Source organism: Cupressus sempervirens, chromosome 8 (assembly GCF_028749045.1).
Source record: "Cupressus sempervirens isolate cs-2001-9-10 chromosome 8, ASM2874904v1, whole genome shotgun sequence".
In the NCBI taxonomy this organism is placed as follows: Eukaryota; Viridiplantae; Streptophyta; class Pinopsida; order Cupressales; family Cupressaceae; genus Cupressus; species Cupressus sempervirens.
The window spans coordinates 211,522,018-211,532,587 of NC_143125.1; the positions used below are offsets into that span (position 1 = coordinate 211,522,018).

The 10,570-nt window shown below is 39.5% G+C and overlaps 1 pseudogene; it reads right to left on the reverse strand.

The window, feature by feature from the left end:
- Nucleotides 1-6,587: 6,587 nt before the first annotated feature.
- LOC149542254 (uncharacterized) lies at nt 6,588-9,717 on the reverse strand (annotated as a pseudogene).
- Between the last annotated feature and the right edge of the window lie 853 nt (nt 9,718-10,570).

Genomic DNA, 10,570 nt, shown 5'->3' on the forward strand with positions numbered 1-10,570 from the left:
ATATATAATTGGATTCACTTCAATATTAGCACATATGATTAAGACACAAATTATTACTTGTTAAACCAAAAAAAAATAAGTGCAAAATTGACTAGCATTTGAATTTAACATCTATATAATTAATGATTAAGTTAGTGACAATAGAAAATACATTAGATATATGCAAATTTTCAAATCCAAATAGATACCACTTATGTTAAGGTTGATGTACCCAAAAAAATTAAAAGTACAAGTCTTGAATGATTATACTAGATTGCAATGTATAAGAATAAAATAAAAGGTAAATGATGGGGTCTAACCTTACACATGATTTTTTTTTATGATTAATAAAATTTACTAAGTTTACAATTCACAAAAAAGTGGTCGAGGGATACAAGATCACCCCGTGAATGAGTTCACACGACCGAAGCCAAAATTAACAACATGGCCTCAGCCAGAAACTATTCACTATTCATCAAAAAAAAACTTTTAACAACCTCAGGCTGCCAAGGCAGTACCAGAAAAGGGAGGATCATCTTTATCATGAAATCCCCACACATTAGTGGGATTGTGGGGCAGACTAGGAACAGTCCAGCCGTCAACAGCATCAACAGGATCTGGGGTAGTCGCAGTCTTCACATCCTTCTTCTCTGGCCGAGGAGGAGAAATTGCCAAGGCCAGCCAAGGAAAATTGCTAGAGTGCGCCCATCCAAGGGGAGGAGCAGGGGACCGGCCAGAAGCCCACCCAGGGGGAGGAGCCAAGGACCAGCCAAAACCATCACGTGGTGGGGAAGCAGACCGACGCCTCCAACCGCCATGTCCACCTTTGGGAGAGCGATGGAGGGGACCCTAGGAATGCGACGTGTGTGAATGGCGGCCAGAGGACTGGTGTCGGGAACAGCGACCACAAGATGAAGAGGCATCGACTGAGGCATCTAGAGGCACTCTAGCAATGGTGCATGGAGCATTACCCCAATTATTTAACAATTCCTGTAAGTGTGCAACTTCCAAGGAAACTTTATTAGCTTGCACCTATATCTACATAATGACATTGTTACAAATGCATGCCTTAGTGTACATTGCAATGTTAACATCAAAAAAACTATGAGTGAATAAAACTACATTCCTATCTTTCCACAGAGAAAATAAAATTTCCATCTTGAAGGTACGCCAAATCTGGGAGAACTTTCAAGGAATTATAGGGGAATCACCCAGTAGGATCATGTGCCAGGAAAAAGGTTCGAGCTTGAAAGGCTTGAAAAAATCATGAATCTAGTGCCAATAATTATGAGCATGCTTGCAAAACTAGAAAGTATGGAAAAAGGACTTAGGTTGACCATAGAAGGGGCATCTAGGATCGAAAACCCCAATGTGCTTGAGCCAAGGCCCCAAGGGAAGACCTTGGAAGGCAAGGCACCAAGCAAAGTGGGCAATCTTAGGTTCTGTAATGGCACTCCAAATGGTGTCTAAATGTTTTCTCCATTGAGAAAGCAAAGATTGCAAATGCCACCATTGATTAAGCGTGTCCATCATTTGGAAGGTGGGGCAAAAGCCATCTGTACCCCATATTGTGCTTATAATTGGTAAATGGAGTGGCAAGATACCACTTCCAATCATGCCACCAAGGATGAATAGACTGAATCCCCACTTTATGAACTAAGTGCACAGGGATGGAAGACAACAGAAGGTCATAAGTCTGGCGATCGAAACTGACAAGGCGGTAATGAACTTGCATATCCTCCCATGACCTAAAATTCATGGTGACCCTTGAAAAAAAATCCTTGGTACTACGGATGCCATGTTTAATGAAACGCAGAGCACTAGCACCTTGAGTCTTGGCAAGAGGAGTACCTTGAATGGCAAACAGGGGAGACCACCAAATGTTCTATTGATTTAAGAATAGCCCATTGCGAAACTCATCACCAACCCAACAAAGCCAAGGTTTAACAGCTTCCTAGGCTTTCCAGATGCTCTTTATAACAAAAGAGCCCTGTATGACCACTGGTTCACGCATAGTGAGAAGGATTTGAAAACCAATCCCCTTCCATGCCGATTTGTTAACAGGGAAGCTGAAAGAAATGCAATGCCTTACTAGTATCTTCTAGGCTTCATCTCCAGAAATAGCTCTAATATTCCATTTAGCACAGAGGGCAAGGCCCTACTTCCAAGTGGAAAGCAGGCCAAGACCCCCAGATTCCCTTGGGAGACAAAAAAATCCCAAGCAACTCTATGAAAACCATGATGGTTAGAACTAGGGGCCCAAAGAAAATCTCTGAGCAAACGTTCTAGTTTGAGATAGGAAGCTTTGGAGGGAGCCCAATAGGAAGAATAGTACACATGGGTGGAAGCCAAAATCTTAGAACAAATCTAGAATTTGCCAACAAGAGAAAGCGGCTTAGTGATCCAATAATCAAGCTTTTTGCTAATCTTTGCAAGCACAACATTCCAAAGTTCTACAGGGGAAGCCTAGAAAGCAAAGGTAATGCCAAGAAAGTAGAAGATTTCTCCATGAGTAACCCATTTCCATTAAAACTGACTGAGCCAAGGTGGAGCTAGCAAGAAAGACTGGTAGTAACAGAGCATTTTATGCCATTGAATGGCAGAGCCAGAGGCTTGACAAAAAGTGTCCAGACAATTTAAAGCATTTTTAATGTTTTCTTCATCTTCAAGAAGAGTAAGAAAAGAATCATCAGCAAAATGACCATTGACTAACTGGGAGGAATAATCAGGCAAGGAAATGCCATAGACCAGTCCTGAAGACACAAAGTGAGCAAGTAAATAACCAAAACCTTCAGCAGCAAGGACATAAAGTGCTGGAGCTAGCAGACAACATTGCCTGATGGAGCGAAAAAGTCTAAAAGCCTCAAATTGTGAATTATTGATGGTGATGCAAGCATTAGCGTGACCAAAGAGCATCTGCACGGACTAAAGGAAATTGGGACCAAAACCTAGAGCCTGAAGCATATCCAAAATGAAAGGCCATTCAATGTGATCATAGGCTTTAGCAAAATCTATCTTTAAAATGATAGCCTACTACTTGGACTTATGGGCCCATTCCATACCTTCCCAAACATCAATGATGTTGTCAAGAATATATCTAGATTTGATGAAGCTAGTTTGTTTAGGCCGCACAATTAAAGGCAGCATATGGCAGATTTTGAGAAAGAGCGCCTTGGCAATGATCTTATAAGACACATTTAGGAGGGTGATGGGCCTCCAGTTGCATATGTCCTCAGGATCACCAACTTTAGGTATGAATTTAATATTTCCTTTATTTATGATCACTCCTAAGCTTTTAGAATGATATGCTTCAAGATAGACTTTGTGTAGATCAGGACCAATTTGCTCGAAAAGATGTTTGTAAAATTCATAGGGAAATCCATCACACCCAGGGGATTTTTCATTCGCCATGGAGTAAACTGCCTCTTTAAGGTCTCGAAGGGAAAGAAGTTGCTCACAAAAAGTGTGTTTCTCAATTGCGAGGCGGTTTGGAGTAACAACGATACACTTTTTGAGAGCCTCCTCTTGAGCAACCGAATTGCCCTATAAAGCAAAGACGTTCTCATAGTGAAGAACAAATGCTTGCAGGATGTCGGGTAGACTAGAAAGAACATCAGTTCCCTATTTTATCTTTTTAATCCCAACATTGGTATGATGGGCTCAGAGAGCCTGGAAGAACCCCTTCAAGGCTTTGTCACCAACCTCCAACCAGTGGAGATGGGCTTTGATTTGGGCTCCTCGGACGGCATAGTTATCAGAAATTTTCTTATCATGGTGAAGCTTGGCAAGCTAAATTTGTAAATCCACATCAAAGGGGTTGAAGGTGAGAGCTTCAGAGGCTTTTTTGAGGGCAAGGGTGTTGGCTTCATAAGACCATTTTCTGAAGATTGCCAGCTGACACCCATAGATGTGCAAAAATTGAGTAGTTCTGGTAATGGTGTCATTCCACCATTGAATCCAACCTCGATGGGAATGCGGACGTGGTTCCAAATTCCAAACACATGGGATGTGGGAGATGGTGGAAGCATGCAACAACATAGACGTGTTGAGGAAGAATTGAGACTTGGCCACCTTGGGGACAACTGTTTGCCAAGAAATGCAAACATAAATAGGATAGTGGTCTGACAACATCACATCTATCAGTGGAATGACAGGTAAATCACGATCTTCAGAAAAGGAGAAAAAATATTGCATCGAGATCATAGCATGATCAAGATGTTTCAAAATGCGGTCAGGACTGGCTCAAAAAATTGGACCAAGTGTGCCAGGCCCCACTACCATGGCGGCAGTTTGTATTGGGATCAAAAAGGCCCAATTTATTTCACATGTAAAACCAGGCTTCTCTTTTCCCAACTGTGCAACGGAAAGGCAGAATGCCATCTTTGTCAGAGGCCACTTCAACCATATTGAAGTCCCCACATAGGACCCAAGTAGCTGGCGGCAAGTTGTCAACAAGCCAAACCCATATTTTTTCCCTTTCCACAGCATCATTGGAGGCATAAACATTAATGACTCCAAAAGAATGATTGTTAATGGAAAGAAAAAGCCAAATAATACGGTGTGTGGGGTCAGAATCGTGTGAGATAATAGCAGAATGAACGCGAGGTGACAGGAGAGTAACTACACCACCTTGGCCAGCTCTATGCTGAGAAGAAAACATAATGCTATCCTACCAAATGATGCGGCATGCAGCAAAAAGCATGAAATCAAAAATCTTAACTTCTTGCAAGCAAAGAAAATCTAAATTCCCAAGTCTATGATGGGTATCCCGGACATAGAACTTTTTAGGGAGGTCTGTAAGACCTCGAACATTCCATGAGAGGAAGTTCATGAGAACTCTTCCATATCATCCTCGTCCTCTAGAGAGGAGTAGATATTTTGCAAAAAGGTAGAAACTGGGTGGAAGTCAGACGGGAAATCCTCTAGACTTATAGCTTGCCATTTTAGCCTTGATATCTTTGCACGTCTAGGAGGACTATGAGAATGCCTTGTTGCTGGTGGTACTATGGAAGAAATTGCAAGAGGAGTATGAGCCCTAGCCAAGGGTGAGGCCTTGGCGGCCGCCTTGATCTCCTGCAAACCAGCAGGGTTTGAAACCTATGAAACCCTCAAAAAAAGTGCAATGGAAACCACTGGCATCTCCACGCTAGTAGGCATTGACACTTTTGTGGAAGTAGGAGGAATCATAGTAACCGTCGCATAGGATGGCTTAGGGGCCAAGGGATTCAAGGCAGACTTGCCCTTGCACCCAACAATAACTCATTCTTCTTTTTTTCTTTCGGCCTATTTGGAAGGCACCACTTTAGGCTGGGGTTTGACCCTAGGCATAGCCAAAGGGCAATCCCTGATCTTGTGTTCTGCAGACTGGCACTTATAATAGGTGTTAGGTAGGTTCAAGTAAAGCACCTTCTATGAGAAGGTTTGAGTTCCAATCTGGATTTCCATAGAATCCTTGAGATCTTTGGAAAGATCAACTTCAATGCAAGCACACCACTGAGGGTGAGTGTTAAAAAAATTCTCAAGCTCCTTGGTGACAACTTTGCTAAGGGTTTGGGCAATAGACTCAATGAAAGGCCAGCAGGGCAAGGATAGACCTAGGAATTCGACCCATATAGGAACCCTAAGCTTTTTATCATCTGAGACAGTGAGGTCTCGGAACCATTTCTGAAAAACAAGCATAGAGGAACGCATAGACCAAGGGCCATTGTTAAAGACCATGTCTACTTGTGATGGGTTAGCAAAGCGAAATGAAAAGAAAACTTTGGTAAGGTTTTGCACAGCATCAAGGCGGACTCCATGAGGAGTCCAGCATTTGTTGACCCATTCTTTGAGCATAGCTTCAGGAGGAGTCCTACCAACAAAATACCCTATCAAGGTATGTTGCTCTAACCAGTCACATGCAGCATCAAATTCTTGCAAAGGAAGGATAATATCAAGATTACCTCATGAAAAACCTTTGGGACAAACTTGTGTGGGTGTTTGTTCAGTGGCGGCGCCATGGCAATCCGAAGTAGCAGCGTGAACACCAAAAACATCTAGTTCATTGCTAGCCGGAGCCATTAAATCCTAACCTGAAGCTCCCATAGTAAATGCGGTATGTCAAGTGGTGCCGACAGAAGGGGAGTGCAGGTGAAGGGTCGTACACAAAAAAATTTGAAAGTTGGCATGTAGCAAGAAAACCCTAGCACAACATTTTTCTCCTCAACCAAATCTCCATCTCCTAATCTACACATGATTTTGTCATTCTATAGTAAATACATGTATAAATTGATTTTGAAAAATTAAATAGAAAATATATAAAGCAAACAAAAAAGTTTACAAATCTTTACCATTACAATAATTTTCAATTAAAAAATAAAATGATTAATATTGGAAAGTAGTTAAAATTGTATAATTGATAAGCCTAAAAATAAATACCACACACATCTCCTTTATATTGACAAATTCAAATGTGAAATAAATAATGTGACAATATTATATATATTATAAGTACCACAATCTAAGAATTATTTGTCCTCTTCACAATATACTATTTGCTACAAAATACAACACATAAACATTATTGTTATATAGTTGACTAGAAACCAATAAACAATGTATACAGAAACCTAGGAAGCAGATGTAGATGAACCTTCATTTTTCCTTGAACCATCCATATTTGTACCTCTTGTATTGTCAAGAAAAGATGAGATGTCTATTGGTAATTGAGAAGTATTATAGGCACCAAGAAAAGTACCTCTAATTGCATTTAGTCTGCCAACTATCTCAATCATATTGGGTCACTCTTGAGGTGACTCCCTTGTGCAAAACAACCTGATTTGTATAAATTGGGTAAGAAATTCCATTAGCATTGATGTATCTAATTCATGAGCATCTATAAGAAAATAAGTATCCACCACATCTGAGGTTCTACTATGAAAATTCATTTCTGTCCACTTTTGTAGATTGAGTCCTTCGGTGAACATATCATCTGTTGGTCTCCTGCTTGTTAATAGCTCTAGAATTAAAATTCCATAGCTATATACATCTCCTTTTGTAGTAAGCTTTCCACTAGTTCCGTACTCTATAAGAATAGATAAATTCATATCAATGAAGGTTATTTCATTTGAAGCATTTGATAGTTTATAAGATAAAGAAAAAACAAACAAAATTTGTAATGCAATAATGAGAAATGTATACTTGGAGCAATATAGCCAATAGATCCTTTAAGTGGATATGTGGAACTCAAAGAATCTATTGAATTTCCAAAAGAAATATTGGAAATGCCAAAATCTGCTATGTATGCAGTCATGTCATCTCCTAGTAGGACATTACTAGGCTTGAGGTCACAATGAATCACTTCAACAAAGCAATAGTGATGCAGATATGCCAATCCCTCTGCTATCTCTATTGCTATTCTTAATTGATTACTCAAGTTTAATGAACATCCAACACCTTCTAAATTATATAGCTATCTCTCTAAATTTCCATTTGACATGAAAGGAAGAATTAAGGCTTTAAAATCAAGGTTGGAGCATGCTGAAATGATTTTAATTACATTGCGGTGTTGAACTCTCTTTAATGCATTGCATTCTTTGTTGAAACTTGTGTGAGCATGCTCATCTTGCAAATCGAGAACTTTAACAACAATATCTGTACCACTCTTTAGAATCCCTTTATAAACAAACCCAAAACTACCAATTCTTAAAAGATTTTCATCACTAAATCCAGCAGTTGCATCTACGAGTTGTTCATATGAAATTTTTGGAGGCCATAAATTTAGAGCAGGGGTACTAAAATGTTTGTAAGATATATAGGAGCATGCTACCAATAGAATAGACATAATTAAAATTGCAATGCCTACTACAATAGGAATAATCACCTTTTTGGAGATTGGTAGTTTTTTGTGACTAGAATGAGAGCATGGCGGCAAGTTTATCCATCCACCACATAGGCTAGGATTTCCAATAATTTCTGAGACATCAAGTGTTAAAAAAGCTCCTCTCTTTGGGACCTCTCCAGTTAAGCCGTTTGAAGAAAGATTGAGATGCTGGAGCATTTTCATCTTTGTGAAAGCCATCCATATCATACTTGACAAATTATTGCATGAAAGATCCATGTACTGAAGATTTAGCAGGTCTGCTAGTGATGCAGGCATTAGCCGCTCAAATGCATTCCCAGAAAGATTTAAATATTCCAAGCCCTTACAGCTTGCTAGTCCAGCAGGAATGACACCTGAGAAATTGTTTCGAGAAACATCTATAGCTAGAGCCATAACCAATTTGCTCATTTCCAAAATAGAACCTTGTAAGAACTTGTTGGAAATGTTGAAATAAATATGGAGATTTTGAAGACCTGCAACATCAGGAGGTAGATTTCCTGTTAGTTTGTTGTAGGAAAAGTCCACCAACTCCAATGTCTAGCATCTCCCCAAACTGCCAGGTATTATGTCTAATAGTTTATTGTGATTAAGATAAAGTCTTCTCAATTGTGGAAGCTCACCAAGAATATTTTGGAACTTGGCCTGAAAGCATGTTCTCACTGAGTAACAACAATCCAAGCCTTTTTAACTCGCCCAAACTTTCTAGAATTCTTCCCTGTAAATTATTTGTAGCCAGAGCTAGTCTTTCTAGATTTAAAAGTTTACCGAGTGCGGATGGGATGCTCCCATTCAATCGGTTTTCTTCCAGCCCTAATGTTGACAAGTTTGTGAGGTTACCGATTTCTTCTGGTATGTTTCCCGGAATTTCATTTGATCCCAAATCTAAAAATGATAATGAAATTGAAAGGTGGCCAACTGAAGTGGGCAAGACACCAGTAAAATGGCTATATGCTAAATGAAGTACTTCCAATGTGGAGCAATTAGTTAGAACTGTTATAATAGACAAACCATGGCTTCCACTCACAAAATTTATTTCCTCACAAACATAATCGTCTAAGCTTCTACAAATTACCAAGTTCGAGGGGCGCTGTGCTGCTCAGTTGGTTGATCTCCAGATCTAGCAGTTCCAGCTGAGTCCAATTCGCCACTGAGCGGGGTATTTCTCCAATCAGTTCATTTTGCCACAAAGTCACTCGTTGCAGCTCTGACAGCCTTCCCAACTCCCGTGGAATTGGGCCCTTTAAGTTGCACATAGAGAGCTCCAATGTTTCAAGATGAGTGAAATTCAAAAGGAAAAGGGGGATCGACCCTATTCTCAAATTGTTCATGCCAAGACTAAGCCACCTTAGGTGAGCAAGCGTACCCAACTCAGCAGGAATACCACCTTGGAGTTTATTATCGAACAAATCAAGGACTTTCAGAAAAGACATGTTTCCTAAGCAAGGTGGGATTATGCCTGTCAATTGGTTTACTGCCAATGCCATGACTTCTAAATTTGGAAGAAGACTCAATTGTCGGGGAATACTTCCACTTACGTTGTTAAAAGACAAGCGAAGGAATCTCAAGCGAAAGAGCCCTCCAAGCTGATATGGGATATGACCCTAAAAGCTATTATATTTTAGATCAAGTACTCTGAGGAAGGAAAGGTCTCCAAGAAAGGGAGAAATAGTTCCATATAATCCCATACCTATGAGATTCAACGAAACCACATGCTGTCAATGGGAAGAGCAGGTGATGGCGGTCCAGTTGCTGAAGGTGTGATTGGGAGACCAATCGAGGAAGACATTAAATGGATCAACAAAGATAGCGGCTTTGAAAGAGAGGAGAGCCTGTTCATCAGAATGGTAAGAATGATGTGCCATATAAATAGGCATCATGTTCAAATGCGTAGAAAGGCAGAAGAAGAAGAGTAGAGAAGAGTTTTCTTAGGCATCATAGGCATCATTCTTAAATTAGCTTGCCCAAGTGAGCACCCAAAACAAAATGAAATTGTTTGCTTTTAAATTTGGTATCTTAAACGTAGAGTAGAGAAGACTCGCGATTTCTCTGCCTTCTATTTCAAAATGAAAATTGAAATGCTTTTAATTTCTATGTCAAAAAATTCATACAAGTGACTTGAAGTGAGTCAGTGACCGTTTGACCAATTCAACACAACACTGAGCTATTTCTGAAAAGCAAAGTGAAATGCTTGTCTTTCACTTTGGAGAAAACTCTAAAATTTGTAGAAGTGATTTCCATGGGTATCTCCACTCGATATTTATCTTTTTATCATCTGTACCTACTTTTAGCGTTTAATAATGAAAGTAAAGCAAATTTTTTTATAACATTTGTAGAAAATCTATTTAATTTGGAACAAATGTGAAACCATAGAGAAATCACCGCCTAAAAATATTGATTCTTATTGTATTTCAGTCACTGAGTTTTCTACTTTACGAAAAACTCCCAAAAATTTTGAAGACAAGGAGAAATCTTTGTATGATTGAAATGATGTTGGCCGTTCCTTTTTGTCAAAAAGGAACTGTTGTTCTTACCATGAAAGCTCCACACAACTTCTTATGAAATCTGAGTGTTGATTTCGCTTATAAATTTGTCAGCTATAGGTCAGCGCATTATTTTGCTTTTAAATTTGTAGAAAAAATAAAATGCTTCTCTTTTTCTTTGGGAAAAAGTTGGAAATTTTGTACGAGTGATTCTTTTCTCCATTTTAAAATTTGTAGAAGTAATGACTTG